This window comes from Oryx dammah, unplaced genomic scaffold (genome assembly GCF_014754425.2).
Source record: "Oryx dammah isolate SB20612 unplaced genomic scaffold, SCBI_Odam_1.1 HiC_scaffold_26, whole genome shotgun sequence".
In the NCBI taxonomy this organism is placed as follows: Eukaryota; Metazoa; Chordata; class Mammalia; order Artiodactyla; family Bovidae; genus Oryx; species Oryx dammah.
In genome coordinates this window covers 84,084,825-84,109,842 of record NW_024070210.1, presented here as the reverse complement: position 1 = coordinate 84,109,842, position 25,018 = coordinate 84,084,825, and positions in this window count along the sequence as shown.

Below are 25,018 nucleotides of genomic sequence, written 5' to 3'. Positions count from 1 at the left end.
TGTGGTGGAGCACATTGAACAAACTGGTCATAGAATTTCAGAGCTAAAAAGGAGCCAGGCATCTTCTGTGCAAAGTGGAGTTTCTAGCCAGACAGCAGAGGCTCCACTCAGATCTGGGGCCCTTGCTGGATGCTTTGTCCTTGCCTGGGCGCTTTCACTATGGAAGTTATGAGGATCATTTAAAGTGTCCACACTTGACCTGGTACAGAAGGAGTTCAAAAACTGCCTGTTAAATAGAGAAACACATAACCCGTGTGCAGTCTAGTGTGTGTTTCTCTTTCTAGATGGAGCTTCTGTTCCAAACCAGCCTAGCATCCACATGTGAGGGACCCTTGGTCGTAACCCAGCTTCCTGTTGTAAAGATAAAAGGCTATTAAAATTTCCGGTAAATTGCACTTGGGCTCCAGATCAAAGGGCCCTGCAGGGACCACTATTTCAAACCTCAGTCCCCTTCATGGAGAGCTCCCAGGGCTTGGGTGGTCGATACTGACAGAGGGAAGCCACAGAGCCTCCCTCTACTGCTGGTACTAACCTTGGCACATGGTAGGAGCTGATGAATAAGTGTTAACGGATTATGTAGCTGATTCCATGCCCTGTTTGGGTCCCTTGGACTCTACTTTGCACATGCCTCTAATGAGCCAGTCGAAGTTTTGTTGCTGTTATGGCCCATTGTTGTTGTTCAGTTGCCAAGTCATGTCCAACACTGTGCACCCCCATGGACTGCAGCCCGACAGGCTTCCCTGTCCTGGTCTGGTATCCCCATCTCCTGGAGTTTGCTCAAACTCACGTCAGTTGAGTCAATGATGCCATCCAACCATCTCATCCTCTGCTGCCCCTTCTCATCCTGCCCTCAATCTTTCCTTCCCCACTCTTTTCCAATGAATTGGCCACATCAGGTGGCCAAAGTATTGGAGCTTCAGCTTCAACATCAGTCCTTCCAGTGAATATTCAGGGTTGATTTCCTTTACGATTGACTAGTTTGGTCTCCTTGCAGTTTAAGGGACTCTCAAGAGTCTTCTCCAAGTAGAGAGTGGGATTGAGTTGAGAGAATAGCATCGAGACATATACATTATCATATGTAAAGTAGTTAGTGGGAGCTTGATGTATGACACAGGGCACCCAAAGCGGGGGCTCAGTGACAACCTGGAGGGATGGGGTGGAGAGGGAGGTGGGATGGGGATTTAGGATGGAGGGGTTTCAGGATGGAGGGAACATATGTATACCTATGGCCTATTCATATTGATGTATGGCAAAAACCACCACAATATTGCAATTGTCCTCCAGTTAAAATAAATAAACTTAAAAAAGAAAACAATGACTTCTTTGTCAATAAAGACAATCTTTCAAGCCTCAAAAAAAAAAAAAAAAAAAAAGAGGGTCTCCAGTATCACAATTATTTGAAAGCATCCATTCTTCAGCGCTCAGCCTTCTTTATGGTCCAACTCTCACGTCCATACATGACTACTGAAAAACCATAGCTCTCACTATATGGACCTTTGCCAGCAAAGTGATGTCTCTGCTTTTTAGTACATTGTCTGGATTTGTCATAGCTTTCCTTCCAAGGAGCAAGCGTCTTTTAAATTCATGGCTGTAGTCACCATTCACAGTGATTTTGGAGCCCAAGAAAATAAAATCTGTCATTGTTTCCACTTTTCCCCATCTATTCACCATGAAGTGATGGGACAAGATGCCATGATCTTAGTTTTTTAAATGTTGAGTTTTAAGCCAGCTTTTTCACTCTCCTTGTTCACCCTCATCAAGAGACCCTTCAGTTCCTCTTCACTTTCTGCCATCAGAGTGATGTCATCTGCATATCTGAGGTTGTTGATACTTCTCCCAGCAATCTTGATTCCAGCTTGGGACTCATCCAGCCCAGCATTTCACATGATGCACTCTGCATAGAAGTTAAATAAGCAGGATGACAATATACAGCCTTGTACTCCTTTCCCAGTTTTGAACTAGTTTTTCCATGTCCAGTTCTAATTCTTGCTTCTTAACTCTCATACAGGTTCTCAGGAGACAGGTAAGGCAGTCTAGTATTCCTATCTATTTAAGAATTTTCCACAGTTTGTTGTGATCCACACAGTCAGTCTTTAGCATAGTCAATGAACTAGAAGTAGGTGTTTTTCTGGAAATCCTTTGCCTTCTCCGTGATCCAGCAAATGTTGGCAATTTGATCTCTGGTTCCTCTGTCTGTTCTAAACGCAGATTGTACTTCTGAAAGTTCTCGGTTCACATACTGCTGAAACCTAGCTTGAATGATTTTGAGTGTAACCTTGCTAACATGTGAAATGAGTACAGTTGTATTATAATTTGAACATTTTTTGGTGTTGCGATTCTTTGGGATTGGAATGAAAACTGACCTTTTCCAGTCCTGTGGCCACTATTGAGTTTTCCAAATTTGCAGACATGTTGAGTACAGAACTTTAACAGTATCATCTTTTAGAATTTGAAATAGCTCTGCTGGAATTCCATCACCTCCACTAGCTTTGTTGGTAGTAATTCTTCCTAAGGCCTGTTTGACTTCACACTCCAGGATGTCTGGCTCTAGGTGAGTGACCACACCATTGTAGTTATCTGAGTCATTAAGACTTTTTGATATAGTTTTTCTGTTTTCTAGCCACCTCTTCTTAATGTCTTCTGCTTCTGTCAAGTTCTTACCATTTCTGTCCTTCATCGTGCCCATCCTTGCATGAAATGTTCCCTTGATATCTCCAGTTTTCTTGACGAGATCTCAAGTCTTTCCCATTATATTGTTTTCCCCTATTTCTTTGCACTGTTCATTTAAGAAGGCCTTCTTATCTCTCCTTGCAATTCTCTGGAACTCTGCATTCAGTTGGGTATATCTTTCCCTTTCTCTGTTGCCTTTTACTTCTCTTTCCTCAACTATTTGTAAAACCTCCTTGGACAATCACTTTGCCTTCTTGTGTTTCTTTTCTTTGGGATTGTTTCAATCACTGGCTCCTGTACAATGTTACAAAACTCTGTCCATAGTTTTTCAGGTACTCTGTCTACCAGATCTAATCCCTTGAATCTATTTGTAACCTCTACTGTATATTCATAAGGGATTTGATTTAGATCACACCTAAATGACCTAGTGATTTTTCCTACTTTCTTCAATTTAAGCCAGCATTTTGCAATAAGGCACTTATGATCAGAGCCACAGTCAGCTTCACGTCCTGCTTTTGCTGACTGTATAGAACTTCTCCATCTCTGGCTGCAAACAACAATCAATCTGATTTCAATATGGACCATCTGGTGATGTCCAGGTGTAGAGTCATCTTTGGTTGTTGAGAAAGGGTATTTACTATGACCATTGTGTTCTCTTGACAAAACTCTGCTAGCCTTTGTCCTGCTTCATTTTGTACTCTAAGGCCAAACTTGTCTGTTATTCTGGGTATCTCTTGACTTTCTACTTTGGCATTCCAATCTCCTATAATGAGAAGGACCTAATTTTTGGTGTTAGTTCTAGAAGGTCTTGTACATTTTCACAGAAGCAGTCAACGGCTCCTTCAACATCAGTGGTTGGGGCATAGACTTGGATTACTGTGATGCTGAATAGTTTGCTTGGAAACAAAACAAGATCATTCTGTTGTTTTTGAGGTTGCACCCAAGTACTGCATTTCAGACTGCCCATCAGAGTAACTCAGATCAGGAGGGGAGGGCTTCCGAAGGACAGAATGCTGATGGCAGGTCACGAAAGTGCCAGGATAGCCGGTTCCAAGGGAGGACACAGCAACATTTGATTCAGAAACATTCATTGCAAACCACAGAATAGCTCTGGACCACTTGGTGAGGCAGGGCCCTTGTTAGTGGGATGGTAGGGAGCTCACAGAGGGGAAACAGTCTGGGAAATAACCAGTGTGTCCTGGGTGTCAGGCTGCAGGAACTGTGGGCAAAGATGCTCTTGGACCTTCCCTACCTTCTCACCTGTTCCAGCAGCAAAGCCCTGGGAGGGGTTGTGGCCTGGGATAGCCTAGGCCATGGGTCTGCTCCTAGCTAGGGTAGCTACCCCTCTCCTGAAAGTCTCTCTAAACCTGTACCCAAAGGGAGAGCCTAGGCAAGAAGGGTGTTTACTGGGCAGCTTGGAAATCATCAGAGGTGAGACTCATGAAGGGCTCTCACTGGGGGCCTCCTGACTGACTGTAAACTGAACAAAAAGCATAAGCAACACCCCCATCCCCAATTTGCTTATTTTATGGGCAAATGATGCACAGTTTCATCAACCAGCATTTTGGGGACCGTTCAGTGGCTGCTTCTAGGTAATCCAACACATCCAAGTTAGCCAGGGGTCCTCAAGATAGTTACAACTTTTATTACTTTACCTTTCCAATTATTATTGTTATTATTAATAATTTATTACTAATAAATTATTGTTATTAGTAATCAGGCAGGTGAGTCATGGACTTTGCCCACCCAAGCAGGACAAGGTCAGAAAACTACAAAGCCCTTCACATTCCAGGTACCTCCGTTTCTATAGACTAAACATTGGGTCCCCCAAATGCCAGAGCAGAAAGAATGATATTTTACAATGATTTCCATATGAAATGGTTAATACTTTTTAAAATCAATGTAGTCCTTAAAGTGAGAAACTGCAATTGACTGGAAGTTGGCTTTTTGGTCAATTTCCTTGCTCCCTAGGCCAAGGGGGATTCATGGTGACTGTGACCAACTGAGACTCCAAACTGAGGTCTGGTGAAGGCAGGCATGGACCTTCCTTTTCTTCTTTCCATCAGACCAAGGGCTATCAGCAAGAGAGCACAAGACAGGGAGCTGAGTGGACCTGAAAACTAGTGTCATTTCTGCCAGTAAGAACTGGCAGGGGACTGCACGCAAGTAACTTCAACCATCTAGCCTTCAGTTGCTACATCTGCAAATGGGGTTGAAGAAACCCTGGGCAGCCTGAGAGTGGGATGGAGAGAAATAACTCACTGTCAGCTCTGGGGCTTCTTAGAGAATTAAGTGAAATACAGTGTGGAGATCACCTACCAGAAGGCCTGCTATAGGGGAGGCACCAGTGAGGTTCATTGAACAGGAAGGTGGGGGAGAAGGAAGAGGATGGTCTGGCTGCATCGCTGTGGTGTGATCGCCTCTCAGCTCCAACTGGACTTGCCAGCTGCTAACTAGAAAATGAAAGTGAAGTGAAAGTCACTCAGCCGTGTCTGACTCGTTGAGACTCCATGGACTATACAGTCCATGAAATTCTCCAGGCCAGGATACTGGAGTGAGTAGCCTTTCCCTTCTCCAGGGAATCTTCTCAAGCCCAGGGATCAAACCCAGGTCTCCTGCATTGCAGGCAGATTCTTTACCAGCTGAGCCACATTAAAACCTTCTCCTTCCAGCCTGAAGCACCAATCCCAATTAAAATGCTAATTATCTCCAAGGGTTCTACTTTTGACTTTTTCTTTTAACTAGTCCACCATTGACCTCAGAGTGTGGGTGAGGAATCTGAGAGTGGCATTTCATAGGCTGAGGACAGAGAAGATGGCCCATCCCCCCGATGCACCCAGCTCCGCTACCCTTTCTCCCTCATTTCCTGTGTGGCCCCTACACTAGTCAGATGCTCTTCTCACTACCACCTGCATCTCCCAGGCCCATCCCTGCTGCTATGCCTTAGGTCTTGTCCTTCTCTCTGCCTGCAAGGTCCTTGTTGGTCCTCTCTGTCCCACCATCCAAAGCCCAGGTCAAATCCCACCTCCTCCAGCTCACACGGCTTTCTCTTTCCTCTTCTCCTCCAGGGTTGCCTCAGTCCCATACACATCCGCCCTTAATGCAGGATGACTGTGTGCTGGGATTACGATTCTGGGAAAGGCTTGCATGTGGACAGGAGTCTCAGGTCTTACAGGCAGTCCACACGATGGAGACAATGCAACCTGGAGGGGAGAACAAGGTCCTCAGCATTAGGCAGACTTGGGCTCACATCCCAATTCCACCACCATGGGACCATGAGCATTCATCAGCATCTCTAAGCCTCAGTCTCCTCCTCTGTAGAACAGAGGAATCCGCACAAAGAACAGCACAGTGACGTACTTCCTCCGTCCATGAGATTTTCCAAGCAGGAGTACTGGAGTAGGTTGCCATTTCCTTCTCCAGGGGATCTTACCAACCCAGGGATCGAACCCAGGTCTCCCACACTGTAGGCAGATGCTTTACCATCTGAGCCACTAGGCTCCCGGTATATGATAGGGTTTCAGGCATATTAGCCACGTCCTTTGTCTTGTTCTTCCCTTTTCCATTGATTTTCTATTAACTCTGAGGTAGTCTAAGCATTATCACCCCATTGTACAGATGGATAGCCTGAAGCCCAGACTGATAAGGAGGCTTGTGCAAGGTCACATGGCTATGAGGTCCATCCTGGTCCCCAGATCACCTGATTTCCAGGCTGGTGCCTCAGATAGTCCCTACCCAGCTCCTGCCATGGGGGCTCAGGCTCCTGATCTTACTCGAGAGGAGCTGCCTGGGGCAAATCAGCTAGCCCAGAGGATGGTGATGACAAGAAAGCAGCAGCTGGAAGGGTACAAATCCACAGCCCCGAAAAGAAAGCTCTTCTCTGAGAAGTAATTAAACTGTGATTGTCATTTCTAGCAGGCATTCCAGTAAGCAGGCATTTCAACAAGGTTCTCTGGCTCCTGCGGTTTTTCTGGAGTGGAGTTAATCTCAGTTTCTTGCCGCACTTCTGCTGTTGATGCTGAGGCTGCTGACAAAGCGGGCGGCTGTCACTTTGGGGGAGTGGGAGCTTGGGTCAGAATGAGGTCAGCCCTGGAAGGGTCTGTGCTCCATTACTGGTGGGGAACCTGAGTCTGGAAGGGACCAACTAGAGCCCTCTTGGCAAAGAGTTGCGCCTGCCTGCCAGCCAGGAGCCAACTCAGGCAGGGGGAAAAAAGAGCAGGAGAGAAAAGAACACATGAATGACCGAATCTATTCCTGATCTCTCATTCATTCCTGCGGCCAACTCTCTGCTGGCCTGGGAACCCAGCTGGGCCCAGCAAGCTAGGAGCCTTCCTTCAGCTGGTGTGCTCCTTGCTGAGTTTTGGAGGGCAAGCCCCGGTCACCTAGAAATTCTCAGCCTGGGCACTGTTGACCTTCAGGATGGATACCTCCTTGTGCAGGCTGTCCTGTGGATAACAGATGTTTGGCAGCATCCTTGGCCTCTTTTCTTTGGATGCCAGCAGCAACTCCAGCCCCAAGTAAGTGATGACAACGCAAATGTCTCTCGATGTTACCGAACGTCCCCTGGGGAACAAACTTGCCTTCACTGAGAACTACTAGAGGAAGAAAGGAGAGGCATTCTAGGAAAAGAGTGCCCTGGACAAGGTTGGACACATTTGGGTACCTTGCACCAAGTGGGATGTCCTCTGAGGAATGGGGGTAGATGAGGCTGAGTTCATACTCAGGGCCCTGATGAAGGGCTCCATATGCTTAGCTCAGGCTTCTGAAAATTATTCCGGAAGTTACTGTTCTGCTCACCTGAGCCCTTCCGGTGGCTGCAGATTTCTCGCCTTATCCACCTGTATTGAGGCCTCAGCAATACCCTGAAGGGGAACTTCTGCCCTGGTAGGCACTCTGGGCTCTGTTGTCTCTGCAGGAGCTGCACTCACAGTCAGCAGTCTCATCTTCTCCTTGAGAGCAGCACAGATCCTCCCAGGTCCTTTAGCATCCCTTTCCTGACTTGGTCAGTGTGAACAGTTAGCTGATTTACTCAAGAGATACAACAAGATGAGGCATAGACGAGAGAAGCGAAGGGTGCACAAGCAGCTCATGGCATCCAGGCGTGAGGAAGCGAAGGCACTCCTGCTTAACCTGCACATTCTCTCTTCAAGGAGAGCATCCTAGAAAGCCACCTGTACCAAATGGATAAAGGAGACAGACTTGTTCTATTAATTTTTATTGGGGTGTAATTGCTTTACAATGTTGTGTTAATTTTTGCTGTACAACAAAGTTAAACAGCTTTATGTATACATATATGCTCTCCCTTTTGAACCTCCCTCCCATCCCCCTATCCCACCCATCTAGGTCATCACAGAGCACTGAGTAGAGTTTCCTGTGCTACACAGCATATTCACATGAGCTATCTGTTTTACACACAGTATATATATACACACACACATATATATGCCAATCCTAATCTCCCAGTTCATTACACCCTCCCCTTCTTCCCATATTGTATATTATCTCATATATGTGGACATGGAATCTAGAAAAATGGTACAGAAGAACATATTTGTAGGGCAGGAATAGAGACACAGACGTAGAGAATGGACATGAGATAGATATATTTTTTTAATTTTTATTTTTACTTTATTTTTCAGGACATGGAAACAACCTAGATGTCCATCAGCAGATGAATGGATAAGAAAGCTGTGGTACATATACACAATGGAGTATTACTCAGCCATTGAAAAGAATATATTTGAATCAGTTCTAATGAGGTGGATGAAACTGGAGCCTATTATACAGAGTGAAGTAAGCCAGAAAGAAAAACACCAATACAGTATACTAACACATATATATGGAATTTAGAAAGATGGTAATAATAACTCTGTATGTGAGACAGCAAAAGAGACACAGATGTATAGAATGGACTTTTGGACTCTGAGGGAGAGGGAGAGGGTGGGATGATTTGGGAGAATGGCACTGGTATACTATCATGTAAGAAACGAATCGCCAGTCTATGTTCAATACAGGATACAAGATAGATATTTTTAAACCTCAACAAAATATTACCCCTTAGAGTTCTTTAACAGATGCCTGCCTGAATGCACGTAAAATGATGCTCACTCTACAAGGGGCCAGCTTGCCCGTGATGTTTCCAGGCAAAGTTATCGCTTAAAGCAACTTACCTCATGTTTATCTGTACCTAATTCCCAGCCCAAATACACTTGACTATTTTCGTCTAGACCACACTTGATCATCGCAAACAGCCACCAAATGCCTCTCCTCTCCTATTTACGGATAGAGGCAGCTGCTGTATTTGCATGCCCTGCTCCTTAGTATAAACATGACTCTGATTTCCTAACTTTCTTTGGGGAATTCCTCCTAGGTGCCCATGTTTATTTATGAAGCTGGTTTGGAAACACAGCAGGCATGACTACTTTCTGGGCTTTAGTGGATGTTTGCTGGGGATAGCTGGATGAAGATCAAGCAAAAAGTGAGGTGGTGAGCCCCACCCCTGAAATATGAAGCCTGGCCCTACCTCCAGGAAAGGGTCAGATTTTCCTCTACAAGGATCTCCAGATTGCCCATTCATTACCTTCCTTTGACTACTTCATTTTGCTTTGGCTGCCAGGAGTCTCAGAAGTAAATCAGATCTTATTCCAGGCTCCTGAAGGGTGGTTCTTCCCAATTCTCTAAATGGCTCTGGAAATCTCTTTTTGGTTTTACTTTTAGCTACCTTATTATACATTTGAATATTGTAAACTCCTTGGAATATTTGCAGGAAGTAGGTGGGGTGTAAGTCATAAGAAATAAACCCCAAATGCACCAAAGTTTTCCTTCGACCTCCATTAAAATGCCTCTGTGTCTCTTTTGCTGGAGGATTTCTCTGTATTAGATGATAAAAAAAAATAACCACCAGCAATGTTGAGACTGGGTGAGTTGGAGCTGAAATGGGCCACAGGTCTCAGAAAAAGGAAGGGCTTAACATTATTAACCATCCCAAGTCCTTTCATAATATTTACAACCTAGGGATGAGAACACCAACACCTAGAGAAAAAGGAAAAGACATTTTCAGAGCCTGCATCTCCCAGCCCCTCCCAGCCTGATGCTCCTTGCATAATTGGCCTGCTGCGTCCTTGAGGCTGATGAGGGCACGCCAGCCTGTCAACAGCAGCTTTTTCAAACCAGCATCCTGTTTCAGAGGTGAGTTTCTACCAGTGGGAATGCCAGTGGGAAATCTGAGATTTCAGTGGCCCTGTTTGCTGTCTAGGTTCTGAGCTTGGGGGAGAGCTTCCATAGTGGTACCCAGACAGCTCATGTTGGTCCTGGGTAATGATCCACAGGGCAAGCTGAAAGAGAAGAGGCCCACGAGTTCAACTTAGCAGGAGGGAGCAGCAGCTTCTAAAGGTCAGCTGAGGTCGAGAGTCAAGACCAGAGAGGACGATCATGGCTTTTCAGGTTGAAAACATCTGGCCTTACCTTCTGCATGATGCTTGAATTTAGTCCTGCAGTGGGGCTTCTCTGGTGCCTCAGTGGTAACGAGTCCGCCTGCCAATACACGAGGCACGGGTTCCATCCCTGGTCCAGGAAGATCCCACGTCCACAGAAGAACTAAAGCCCGTGCACCACAGCCACTGAGCCTGTGCTCTAGAGCCCGTGCTCTTTAGCAAGAGCAGCCACTGCAATGAGCAGCCGAGCACCGCAGTAAAGAGTAGCCCCCACTAGCCCATGCCGCAAAGACCCAGCAGAGCCAAAGAGAAATAAATAAAGTAAAATAGAAAACCCCTGCAGCAGCTTGGCCATGTGTCTGTTCAGCCTCACCTTGAATTATCTCCAGAGATGAAGGATTCATTACCTAAAAAGCTAGTGAGACAGGGAGGAAAAGACAGATGCTAAATGCCCTAACTCATGGGGTTCAAGCTCCCAGAAGTCAAAAAGCTGTGATAAGGGAGTATGAAGGTGGTATAAAATTCTGGAATGGGGGCAGCTCCTTGACTGTCTTCTGGGAATCTTACAGATCACACAGGAACTGGCAAGACCTGGAAGGGGGCCAATAGGCAGATGAATGGTCCCTCTGAAGAAGGTAGTCAGGGCTACTTGGTCACCTCTCTGGGGAGTCCACTGTGCAATGTCTGGCCTGCCTTGAGAGATGAGAATGGGATGCCAATGGCTGTAGCCCTGAGGATTCAAGACTGGCTGGAAAATAAGGCTGCTTTCTCTCCTGAACATCTTCTCTGTGAGAGGTGAATCTGAGTTAGGTTGGGCCCATTCCCGTGGTGTAAATACTCCACCAAAGTCAGTCTCCAATTGGTTAAGCTGCCTATGCAGGGTCATTGAGTCAGGGTTAGGAGAAATGCTAACAGTCATAAGTTGCCTTCACCTCACAGGGGAAAAGCATTACCTGGTCTAAGTTGCTGCTCTGATTCTAACCTGCCCTATAACTTCAGACCTCAGTTTCCTCATCTGTGTAATGGGGTGAAGAATAACTATTTCCACATGCCCCACAGGGGTTATAAGAAACTGAGTCAAAGGACTTTGCCTTTTTTTTTTTTAAGAGAACTCTTAGAAAAGAATCAGAGAGCTTTAAATTATCACCAGTTTTGATCTTCTGAGGCTAAAAAAAGAGAAAATGCATATGCCCAGGACTGATGTGATGAAATAGAGAGGCCTGGGTTTTGAATCCAAAACCCCAGGCTGGAGTTCCAGTTTTGCAGGCTGTGTAACCTCGAGTCTCAGTTTCTCCACCTGTGAGATGTGGTCCAATTTTACACCCTGGCACCTCCTGGGGTGTGGTGAAACCCAGGGGTACTGAAAAAAAACACATACTTCCAGGAGCCCCACACAGAAGGAGATGGTGTATTACTGTAACAGAAACGACAAAAAAAGAGGGCCGGCCCAGTCATCAAAGGGACAAATTATGCTCCAGAAAACTAATCTCCAATTATGCCTTTCAGTCCTAAGGAGACAGGGGCCCAGAAGAGAAGCCAGCAGCTCATCCTTCAAGCAACTATTTAAGCCCTAACCAGGAAGAGGAACAACTGTACATACACAGGCTAGAATTTGAAAACCTAATTTGATGAGGCATATAAATTGGCAGTTATTCAAATGAGTACATTTACATATATAGGGTTTAAGGCTACATCATTCCTTAATATTTCTTCCATAGTGCAGAGTAAGGACTTTAAATCTTTCTCCCTCTTTTCAAGGGTTTTAGGAAGGGATTACAAAGGCAGCTGAATAGAGACCAGGCTCTGAGTGTGCCAGGATGTGGGTGTGGGGTGAGCATCCAGGGGTGCTGAGAGTCCTCCTCAGTCACTTTCCTAGGCATCTGATCATAGCTATCCAGCTTGGCAGTGCCAGCCAGGGGCACCTCCCCTGCCTCTGAAGGGTGCCAGAGCCTCCAGGATGGCTGCCCTAGGTCCCAGTAGGGCAAACCCCTCAGAGTGTGACCCCCTGGCCAGCACCGTCAGCAGCACCTGGGAGCCTCTTAGAAATGCAGATCCCCAGTCCCGTCCCAACTCTACCTATAAATCAGAAACTGCAGGGGCAGAGCCTGCGATCTGCATTTTAACAAACCCTCCAGGAGATCCCAACGTCCACTCAAGTTGGAGAACTGCCACCCTGGGACATTCCCACCTAGGGAGTCTGTGTCACTTAAGCTGAGTTTAAGATTGCGGGATTTGGGGGATTTATTTCCCAAGGCCACTCCAGGTTCTCATCCAGTGCTCTTCAGGGATGGTTCTGACTTCTGGTGAAGGAGGGAAGGTCCTGATTTCCTCCAGGAACAGAGGGAGACACCATTCCTCCAGTGTGCAAGAGCCTGGCCATCAGCAGGCAGCGGGGGGCACCTCCAAGCCCCAGGGCCTGTGCCACCTCCCTCACCAGCAGGGTCGCTTAAGCCCAGGCTGGGCTGCTGTCTCAGATGGATGGAGGCAGCACAAGGTCACGGCTGAGGGAGCTAGAAGTTGCTGGAATATCTCAGCCCTCTCTGCTGGATCCAGGCTCTGGCTTGTGCCCTATATCACTCAACAAAGAGCTTCTGAAGCCCACCCTGGGCCAGGGGCTCAGCCAGATGGTGGGCACAGGGTGCAGCTGGCAGGGTGAGCCCCTCTCCAGAGTGTGTGCACAGCAGGGGGGTGGCGCCTGACAATGAGAGCAGGGACGTACACGGGGTGTTGGGACCCAGCGCCAGGAAATTCCACCTGGTCCAGAGGTTAGGGAAGGTTCCCTGAGGATGGTGGCAGTCGGGATAGACGGAGCGTGACACATAACCAGGCGACAAAGCCCCAGAAGCCAGGGATTGCAGACGGCACTAAGCAAAGAAGGAAGGCAATCTGCTTTATGTTCTGCAAAAGCCACGCTGACTGCAGAGTGGAGCTTGGGTTGGAGACAAGTAAGGTTGCAGGGAGATATCTCAGGGAGGGGCAATTAGGACAATCCAGAGAAAGAGGGCAGCAGTCTGCCCAGGAAGTGGCAACAGGGTGGAGTGACGTAATGCCTTTTGGGACAGGTTAGCAGTTGGATTCACCTGGATATGGTGGTCCTTTGAATGGTGTGGTGGGAGGTGGAGTGTGGTAAGAGAGGGGCTTTCTCCCAAGTGTCTGGCTTGAGCATCTGGGAAGCCACATGAGAAAGCCCTGGGCTAGGATCAGTTTGGGGATCCCAAATTTGTGCCCCAGGACCAGGGTCATGCCTAACAGCCTTCACAACTGGATCTGTGGATGTGGTTCTAGCTCTCAGTACAGGGATCTTGTTGGCATCCAACCTGGGGTAGATGCGCCAAGCAGGAAAGATAGGCTGTCTCCGGGGATGGAGAATGGAGTTAGTCAAGGAGGGGAGTGGCAGCCAGGAAAGCATATTCAATGAGGTGAAAAGGGATGCTTCTGGGGTCTTGTGGGTAGATCCCAGAGAGGAAAGCATCTGGATACAGGTCAGAAAAAAGGAGCTGGTACTGAGGTTCCCCAGCCTCTACCTGAGGTAGAGGTGGTAGGCCCAGGTAGGCCAGAGTGAACCATTTGCTGACTGTTTAGCATGGTCCATGAGTTCATCAGGGACCCAAGCTCCTTACAGCTCTCTGCTCCACCAGCCTGAAAGTGTGAGTCCATCTTATTCACAAAATTGCTGCCGTAGCCCCAGCCATTATACCCATGTTACAGACAGGAAGATCCTAGGAGAAAGGAAGGAAGAAAATCACCTGCCAGTCTAGTCAGCCCCCTTTAAGGGACTTTCCACCCAATGATTTCCACGTTCAGCTCCTATAACCACTGGTAGCTGCAAGATCGTTTGGGATATGTACCTTTTTAGTTGGTCATATTGGCACCACCAAAATATAGGAATTCTATTATGAAAAGAGGAAAATGAATATTGGGTAGGTAACTAGAAATTTCTCTTGCTAAAGAAATAAATAGAAAATAGCATCCTAATCCTTCTTCCATTATTTTCCTTTGACATTTTTTTAAATGTACACATCAATAAATAAGGTCAAGTTATTAAAATGATGAGTGTCTTAGGTAGAAATCATTTAGTTGCAAGGAATACAAAGCTACTTGAAGGCCTTGAGTAAAGCAGAGATTCTATTATAAGGATTCATGGGACTCTCTCAGGGCCAAGTGCAGAAAGCTGGTAGGCCACTGAGGGAAACTGGCCCTAGAATTTCTCTTCCTTTTCCCCTTCTCATGGTCTTCATCATCTCCTTTCTCCAATTCCTTCTGATTTTTTCATCTGCTTCAATTCTTTCTCTGATATTTGCCTTTCTCTTCTCTATGTACATAGCAGGAAATGGTCACCCTGACTTACCAGTTCAAGTGCCAACAGGAACAACCCAAAGTCTCCATGACCCAATGCCAACATCCCTGAGATGTCGTGAGTCAGCCCAAGCTTGGGTCAGATGCTCACCCACTCTGATGGGCAGATGCAGCTAGGGAAGGCCCCTTGGGGCAATCACCTGGACAGCCCAGATGAGCAGTCAGGCATTTGGGTCATATGTCCTTACAAATACCCAAAGACAGCATTGCTCTTTTCTCACCATCCTTCATGCAACCCTAGCTTTCCATGCAGACATGTGGGGAAAGCTCCCTCCAGTCTCTATATTACCAGGCTTCCCTGATGTCTCATTGGTAAAGAATCCACCTGCTGATGCAGAAGATGCCGGAGACTCAAGTTCAATCCTTGGGTCAGAGAGATCCCCTGGAGAAGGAAATGGCAACCCACTCCAGTGTTCTTGCCTGGGAAATCCCATTGACAGAGGAGCCTAGCGGGCTGCAGATCAAGGGGTTGCAAAGAGTCAGGCACAACTGAAGTCACTGAGCACCTAACACCTAGCACTAGTCTCTATGTGAGGGGCCCTCTTTCCAGGAATGCTCTGAGGTTCAACGCCAGACAGCATAGAAACTCTCCTTGACACTTGTTGCTATATTTATTTTCTTCCCCCAAAGGCTGGAAAGTCAAAGATGAGCAGAACTGTGCTTGGCCCCAGTGGGTCGTCATCTGGAGAAGAACGACTGACATGTAAACCCATGACTCCCAGGTAAATCACTCGGGGGACTAGCCTACTGCATCACATGCCCAGGTGGAGTCTGAACACGCTGGGCATTAGGAGAACTGAGAAGAGTCTCCCTGACAACTTCTGGATGCATGAGATAGCAACAAGAGCAAAGGTGAGAGATGCTGTGTCTAGCCAAGAAGGATAGGCTAGAGCTGATAAAATTAAGAAAACTGGCCGAGACATGGGTAGGGGACAGCGGGGGTTGGGGGAGGGGAAGGTCCTAGCAAATGACATGACAAAATTTAAAAAGATCACTTGGACTTCAATTTCCCAACATCTGAGTGGTTAAGCCTCTGTGCTCCCAATGCAGGGAGCTGGGGTTTGATCCCTGGTCAGGGAACTATATCCCATGTACCACAGCTAAGTGTTTCCATGCCACAGCTAAGGATCCCATGGGTCACAACTAAGACTCAGCACAGCCAAAATAAATATTTAAAAAAATTTCCCAACATCTGAGAGTAAATAAGACATGATAGCCCCAAAGCCAAGAAGAGGCCTGAAGCCTCTAAAGACAGCTGAATAAACCACGCCAAGCTTAGAAAGGGAATTTCATCTCATTGAAGTACCACTCTATGCTCCTTGCCCTTAGAAGGATTTCTTAACATTGAATTTGCATAATAGGTAATATATGCAAGTCATTTCAAATTATTTATAAATAGAATGAATTTCTGGTTTATTTTTCCAAATAATTCAAATTCTTTACAAAAATTTCAATGAGTGGAGGCATATCTGTGTTCAGCTTTTTTTTTTAAAGTTAATTTTCTTTATAGAAGGAAATTCTTCATCTATCCACTTTACCCTATGGAATTACAGGTGACAACTTCATGACCAACACCAGCAGAAAGCAGGAGGCAGAGTAAGAACTCCTAGCTTCCCATCTGCCACATGCATGATGGAAACATTGCAAAACCTTCCATGTCCCCTTCCGCACTCATTAAAATAGTAACACACAAGGCTGGTGAAGTTGTGGAAAAACACACATCCTTACCCAATTGGGTAGCCCCAGCATAAATTACTCTGGAGAGAATTTTAGCAATGCACCCCGAGAGCCATAAGAATGCTTTTTCTTTTCAACTCTAGGAATTTATCCTAAGGAAATAATACCCCACCATCACCAAAAGAAAAAAAAAATGAGAAAGTATCTATTATAAATAACTACATTTATTAGAATGGAATTTGGAAGCATGTGTTTTCTTTCTTTTTAATTTAGGCCAAGTAGGAGGCATTATTTCCCCTCCATGGTTGGAATCTACCAGGTCATAGAATTGGTATTAACTGAATGCCAACTGTGTACCCGGTGCTTCACTTTCCTGAGCTCAGTGATGCCCCTTCCCGCACCTGTTAGGTGGGTAGCACTGTCCCCTTACAAACGAAGACTCCCTGTGCAAGTTACTGAGAGTGGCAGGATTGATTTCCAGCCCAATGTTTTTCAAAGACCTGCAATCCACTCCTTTATTCTTGGAAACTCTGCCCTTGGCATTGATGCATCCCATCTGGGATTCCACTCAGTTTTGAAAGGAGAGAAGATAATATCATTTGATATTTTACCAAAGCGTACTTTACAAAGAAAAAAATCCCAAGTTCAAATGCACAGAGTTTTTCTTTTTCTTTCCCCGCTTCTATTATGCACTTCATATTCTCTAAGAAGTTGGGACTCATTAATTACGGTGGTGGCAATTATAACCCACTTGTACTTCTGCAGAGCCCTTCTGAGGAGCTGAGAGTCCTTTATAAACACGAGCTCATTAGTTGTCCCAGCAGCCTGGCAGGTAGAAGGCAGCCACTGTCTTAAGAGGATGGGGCTCTGAAGCTGCCCAGACTGGCACTGCAGGTGCTCTGGTGCCAGGGGCCTGGACTGCCTGGAGCCCTTTGCAGGGACAGTTACTTGCCTGAGACACCAAAGTCTAAAAGCTGCCTGGTCACTGGCTTTAGGGCATTTGCTACCTTGGAGTTCCACAACAAAAACCTCCAGGCCCCTTTCACAGGGCAGGAGTAGACATCCAAGTCTGCATGCCGCAGCCTGGCCCCAGAGCCACGTGAGGTTTCCTGATCTCTGCACCTTCGCTTGTGCTGTGTGCTGTGCTTGCTATGCTTCCCTCCTCTTTTCTAAATTAGCCCACCCTTCAGCTGAGGTTCTGGAGAAGGAAATGGCAATCCGCTCCAGTGTTCTTGCCTGGAGAATCCCAGGGACGGGGGAGCCTGGTGGGCTGCCGTCTATGGGGTCGCACAGAGTCGAACATGACTGAAGTGACTTAGCAGCAGCTGAGTTTCTGCTGGTTGTACAGCATCTCTCCCTCCCTGACCTCAACCAAACTGTACAGTCTGGGCCATTTGTTCTTCTGGTAACTCCAAGTAGCACGGCATCTCTTCAATTGCTTTCTTGCATTGCCCATCCTTTTCTGAATCACTCTTTGGCAGCCCTTTAAAGCATACTCTGGGCTTCCTCTTGACTGAGAGCCTCTTGGGATACCTCTTCTCCATGTATCTGGGACTTTTGGTGCCTAGAACAGGCTTTGGTATACAGCAGGGGGTCAAGAAATGTTGACTGATGGGCAGATGGGGTCCTGAGTGGCTGTTCTCCAGGGAGCACCAACAGAGGAGATGAACGTTACTGTCACCTCCCCTGCCTCCATCCCACCCACTGGGCTAAAATCCTGAGCCAGAGTGCACACTTGCTGCCTCCCAGGTGCCTGCATTGCACAGCTCCACATCTTACGCTGCTCCTTACCTCTTCTGCCAGGCCTGCCTATAATACCAAAGCATGCTCATCCTTCTGACCTTTGCTCAAATGTCACCTCTGAATGAAATCTTCCCGAACTCATCCTTCATCTATGAAAAGTCATCACCTTCTTCTCTGGGCCCCACAGCATATTGCATAAGAAATGATCCAAACTGTGGCTCTGTCAATTCCTAGCTGCTTGACCTTGGACAGGTCCCCACCTCCCCAAGCCTCTGTGACCTTGTCCTTTGATGGCAGCCATATGTGAACTGGATAAGTTTGTCATGAGAATGAAAGGGGAGAGCTCAGTGCCTGGTACTTAGTATGTCATCACTGCTCAAATGTCTCTTTTTGCTGCTCTACAGAGGGTAGTGGTGCCACCTATTTCATCGTTGGGAGTTGGTGACCCCCAAATTTCTTGTTTTTAAAAAGCTTATAAAGTGATATACTTTGGGATCAGAGTTATATTTGGGAACCACAAACCTAAACTAGACTCTCCTGTGAGATGGGGAACCAGGTTCCAGAAAGTGGAGGCAGAGCAAGGGTTGGAAAGAAACTTTGACATCATCAAAAACAACAAAACATACTTGATGCTCAAATCCTACCAAGTTTTTGCTGAGCGTGATCACGTGTTTTTCTTTTTCTTTCTCTAGTTCTATTCAAATAAGGTCTGATGACATCCTCATTATAGAATAACCATCCCAAAGAAAGAATTTCCCTTGATGCCCATCCCGGCCCCTCCCCACGAGCATTGAGTTTTCTGTGTATCCTTCCAGAACTTTTTCTGGATGTTCAACTATTTTTTATTTCAAAGGTACATGAAGGACTTTATAAAAGTTATGCTATACAATGAATTTTATTCTCAAGTTAATATTAAACCTGACTTCTTGGTCTATATCAGGTGATGGGTGAAGTTACTGACTGCAGTGGGGATCCCAGGCAGTCACAGCCACAGCTGTTGCTACATTGACACGCTGTTTGGGAAGCGATGTGGAGTGTCTTGAGGACCAGGCACTGGGCATTAATCAAACACTAAACTCAGGTTTCCAAGGTTCCTGTCTGCATTTCTCCATCTCATTTATCAGGATGTCCTGAGAGTCCATGACAAGTACTTCATGGAAATTTAGATCTATTACGTTTATTGTGTTTTTGATTACCTTTCCAGTAACCTTGTCAAAGAGTGCTGCTTTGACATAGGCTTACTTTGATTCAGCTATTCATTGTAAAGCCACCTAGAGCTCTGATGATCACCATGCCATTTTTCAATTACTAATAAATCATGGCTTTAATCACTCATGCTACAATCCCTCCCTGGATCAATAGTAGGCTAATGAATACCTAATACTCCTATTACCATTCAAGTTGTTGCATCCCCATGGTTCTCCTAAGATCACCACTAGCTGATGATGGTCTTCTTTGCTAGGAGCCCTCAGGATCCAGGGCATAGCTCACTGGCCTTGGGAGACTGGACTAGGTTCAGGGTCCTGACCTTCTCCCTCCATCACAGCTGCACCAGCTCAGGGAATTCTTTCCTTTCTAGTCTGAAGCTCACTTCCCTGGCCTGAGCAGAAATTAGCAGTAGAAAACATCCATGTCCTCTTCGTCCTCTGACATCAATATGAGGTATAGTGGGAAGGTCATAGACCTTGGGAATCTGATAGAGACCTTGTTCAAATCCTAGCTCCACGAGTGGCCAGCTCCATGGCTTGGAGCAAGTTGTTGAGCCTTGATGATCCTTGCTCTCCAGTTCTGTAAAATGGGTAGAATTAGCTTAAAATTGGAAGTAATGGACTTATTCCATGAATGACAGTTACAATTACCATTATCATTCCCAATTGACTTGAACAACCATCTCTTGAAGCCAAGAAGTAATACTTTTTTCCTAAGTTAAGCCACTTACCAAAGCAATTAGCCATCACTTGTGTAGGTCCTCCCCCAGCATGGGTTGTGATTGATGGAGAACAGAGATGGAGTTCTAAACTTCTGTAATAAACACCAAGAGAAGAACAAAGTAACTCAGGGGACCTTGGAGCTGAGGGTCATTCTCCTCCTGAGTCCTTTTATGGAAGCTTCTCTCCTGGTTCCTGGAGAGGGGGACACTGTGATTTGTCCAGCTTGCCTTGCTTTTCTGCCCTTCATGGAGAAGACTCTAGCCACAGCTTACTTCAAATCCTGCTATCATTCATCAGGACTTGATGAGATCTTTGCTGTCACTGTTTAGTCAAACTCCTTTCAGGTGAGGAAACTGAGGCTCAGAGATGGTGATTTAATTAAGGTTCTCAAAAAATTTACTTGTGGGGTTGAAGCTGCTGCTGCTGCTGCTAAGTCACGTCAGTCGTGTCCAACTCTGTGCAACCCCATAGACGGAAACCCACCAGGCTCCTCTGTCCCTGGGATTCTCCAGGCAAGAACACTGGAGTGGGTTGCCGTTTCCTTCTCCAATGCGTGAAAGTGAAAAGTGAAAGTGAAGTCTCTCAGTAGTGTCCGACTCTTAGCGACCCCATGGACTGCAGCCCACCAGGCTCCCCCGTCCATGGGATTTCCCAGGCAAGAGTACTGGAGTGGGGTGCCATTGCCTTCTCCGGGGTTGAAGCTAGCACCCAGGAATTCTGAGGCACCATCTCTTTCTCTGGGTTCACTCATCTTTAATCCAGCTCCTTCTAGCTGACAGGGAGCTTTCTTTAATCTTGAAAGCTTAATGCAAACCAATCTCCATCACTTGCCCCTGCACCTCCTTCTTCATGCCCCAAGGGATGTGCTGGGAGATTGGCCTATGCATCAAGAATCCTATCTCTGCTGTGTGATCTAGGGCAAGTCACTGTCCCTCTTTTGGGCCTCTGTTCTCAATGAAGAAGATACCCGTTCTCCAAAGTCACTTCTATGCTGATAGTCTCAGATTTGGAGCAGGTGAGGTCCACCGCCAGGTTTGAATGATCCCCACATGCACCCAAGCCCACAGTGACATGTGACATTCCTTTCCAGTTTGTATGCAGGTTTCAGATCCCAGTCACTGAACTCAAGGGATGTGGGGTAGGTGTGGGGACCCCTTAATGCAACAATGTGCATACAGTGAGCTTATGTTGCAGTCAACTAACCAAAGTCTCTGCAATGCAGAGTTTAGTAGGAAAGACCCCAGTCTTCCTAGGGATCCCTGAGTGCATTGCCCAATTCCCCTTAAAAGCGCCTGGGCTCCTTTGGGGGACACTCAGAAAGGCCATTCAAGAACTGGGGCTTCCTTGGCATGATCAGCATCTGGTCATTAGCTGTTAAGAGCCAATTCTGGAAGATGGCCCCAGCCTCTGTGCACACACAAACCTCCTTGGGTATCTTCCCCCACAACCCCACTTCTCCTCTTTCCTGATTAGCATTTGGAAAGTAACAGAAGCAGCTCCTACTGGGGCCCAAGTGACTCCCTGCCCAGGAAACCATATCCCGCCAGCACCTCCCACGCTCCCCTGGGGCCACACCTGCAGAAGGATGATAAGGGAATCGGATTCTCCAGCAACACCAGAGGCACAGTCCAAAGATCCAGAATATTTAGCTGTGTTTACCCGCAATAATCAGCTTCTCAAAGACATGTCGCTGGGCAGCTCTTGCTACATTGATTATGCCGCCTCATATTTTTGGCCCCCAGGGGCAAACAGCTCTGATTAATATTTCACAACACAGGTTTTTTTTTTTTTCATATTCCTTTCTTCATGTTGTTGCTTTTCTCTCTTTTTATTTTTTTTCTTCCTCCTGAGCCCCTGAGAGCTTGATAGAGAGACACGGAATATTTTACCGTCTCTTGTGTCTGCCTGCTCCAGTAATCAGCGGACTCAATCACGCTTGCAGTGTTTTTATGAATTAATAACAGGCACTTTGGAGGGCTGGCGGGGGAGGCAGGAAATGCAATCTATGGAAGCTTAATGAGCGCCGTGGGGAACAGCTACCTCACCGCCTCCAGCCCTGCCACGCCATGCTCTAAATCATCCTTCCTGAGATTACTCCCTTCCAGAGCAGCCTCGACAGCTTGTGTGGGGCTTCCGAGTGCCCCTCAGTCCCTGCCAAGTCCTCCCAGGAAGAGGGGTCTGGGAGAGGCAGCCATAGCACATCTCCATTTTAATTTGAAAAAAGAAAGGGAGAGTGGGGATCTGGCTTGGCTGGAGAAAGCATCCTGCCCTTGCAGATTCTTTGCATTAGTTGTTCTTCGACAAATTGGGTAACCAGGGGTGAGGGTAGGGCGTGAGGATGGGCAGATGGCCCAGGCTGGCCCCCATAATGGATCCACAACCCAGACCAGGGTCTTTGCAGAGGGTCTTCTTCTTGCCGGTCTAGAAATCTGATCTTATTACAGCTGTGCAGTATGTGCTCAATCACGTCCAACTCTTTGTGGCCCCATGAACTGTAGCCCGCCAGGCTCCTCTATCCATGGGATTTCCCAGGCAAGAATGCAGGACTGGGGTGCCATTTCCTTCTCCAGGGGATCTGTCTCACCCAGGATTTGAAATTGGCAGGCGCATTCTTTACCATTAGCACCACCCGGGAAGCCCCTTTATTAGGGCTATCCTTGACTAGATTCTAAAGGACTGACTGATGCCACCGGAAATCCCAAGGACTTGAGCTGTGTGTTGTGACACAGCACTTAAGAGTTCAGTCTCCACTCCCTCGTGGTCTGATGTGTGGCCCACTGTGCATGATCAAGCCCCAGTTCACACCACATGACAGTCACCACTTGAACTCATTACCGTCAAGCCCTGTTCACAAGACCCAGTCACTGACCCTGAGTTTGGATGGCAGGGCAAAGTCAATGGCTACAGGAGTTTCTAAATATTTACTCTCGATGACCTTGTATTCTGGTAACAAGTCACACACGAGCTCTGATCCTCACCCCACACTCAGAGCAGTGCTGATCCAAACTTGAATGCTACAGTCTTCATTTGCAAAGGGAAATACAATCACCAAGTAAACCAGGACCATGCGGCCAGGGTCAGAACCACCTTCACCAGCAGAAAAATGGGTAGGCAGATTGTAATCAGGAGGTCGTATGGGAAACACGACTTGTATTGATCTTTCTTTCTTTTCTCTTTCTCCTTTCCTTTAAAAATTTTATTTTCAGCTGTGCTGGGTCTTCGCTGCTGCACAAGGGCTTTCTCTCGTTGCGGTGCACGGACTTCTCATTGCGGTGACTTCTCTTATTGTGGAGTACAGGCTTTAGAGCGCAGTACGTGGGCTTAGCTGCCTCATGGCATGTGGGGTTTTCCCAGACCAGGGATCGAACCTGTGTTCCCTGCATTGGCAGGTGGGATTCTCAACCACTGGACCACCAGGGGAGCCCTTTCCTTTCCTTTTTATCTTGGCAAATGCCATCTACACATAAATAGAGGGGATAGTATGAGCAGCCCTCATGCGCCCATCCCTGAGCTCCAAAAGTCAAGTATTTGCAGCTGCACCTTCCCTGCAAGGGCAGGTCTCCCCTCATCAGGTGCCGTGTGCCCAGGATGCTGGGAGACCAATGTCTCAAGCAGAATGTTTAGCACCCCTCTTCAGAGGTGCCATGAAGCTCACTCCCTTCTGGTGGCCCAGGCTTCCCCCTGGCGTTAGCCTCACCCCAGTCATTCTATCTGCAGAAAGCACCAGGCATGCAGGTGGGAGAGGTCCCTCAAGCACACATCTACAGATAATCAGCTGGGCTCCCATTGCCATAGATGACTGGTCTCACTGTCCTCATTTGGAGTCTTCCTTATTCATCCTTGAATGGTAACTTCCATTATCTGGGAAAACAAGCCAGAGTTTGGGAGCACTGTCCACTTCTCCTGGGCCTCGGAGCTGCCTGTTGTGAGACCTGCACGCCCATCCCCACAGGCAGCTGTTACAAGTAGTGGGAAAGCTCTCAGACCTCTTGGTCCATGCCTGGTTAGCCCCGTGGAGCTCCAAAGAGAGAACACCTGCGTCTTTCCTCAGGGGCTCATCATCCGGGGCTAAAATGCCCAGGATTGCAGGGGAGTAAGCACTGATCACCTGGTGAGTTGATACATCACCCATCCTCTGGGAACCAGCCCTGGGAGAGGAAACACAGAGAGAGTGATTCGATGAGGAGGAGGAAGAGGGCAAGGGAGACGCAGGAGAGAGTAAGAGGGAATGATTGATAGAGATAGAAATATATGTATATAGATACACACCACTCAACATGCACAGGCAGGTTAGAGCCCAGAGGCTTAAGAAAACCTGAGCTGGGGGGAGGTGACAAAGCTCGGGTTGGGGAAAGTGGGGCAAGGGGTGAGGGTAGGCAGGGAGGTTTAGTTCTCACTGGACTGCCAGGTGGGAGGGTGGAGCTCGGCAAGGTCTCAACACCCATCCTCCGTGTACATCTTAACCGTTCTTAAGAGCACACAGCTCACTACCCAAGTCCATGTGAAACTGTAGATTCAAATTAACAAACAGCATCCTCGTGTCTCAGTCACTCTCTCACAATGGAGAGGTGTTCTTGGGAGAGTTGGACTTGCTGTTAGTTATTTTTGGTATTGGTATACTTGTACTCCAAAATACCTCAGACTAGCAGCATCAGCATCACCCGGACTCTTGTGAGAAGCGTCGGTAGATCCTCGGAACCCTCTCAAGGCCCCCTAAATCAGAATCTGCATTTTAACTCCATCCCCAGGTCATTTGTGGGCACAGTCAAGGTTAAGAAGCCCCTAGTCTGTCACACTCTTGGGGACCCCCTTCCTGGAACACCAGCTTCTCTTTATCACCTCCCCACCCGACCTCAGCCGGTTTGCTGCCAGCCTGGACAAGGCCATCTCTTTGGCAGGGCTCTCAGGGACCCAGAGATAATGGCTTCCTATTGATGCCTCCCAAAAGCATTTTAGTGAAAATGTCTTAAAGATCTAAAAGCCTTTAACATCCCAGGGAATGCATTTCTAATGATCCAATTTCAAGCCCCTTGACAAGCCTTGACAAAAGATATTTCAAGATAGGCAAGGAGGCCTTCCTGACATTGTTTAAATGCTGCTGTAATAATAACTGGCATTTGTGTGGCATCTTAATTTTACATGTGTTTATTCCATTGCTACTTTAATGCTTCTGACACCTGAGATAAGCAAGGCAACTTTCAGGATCCT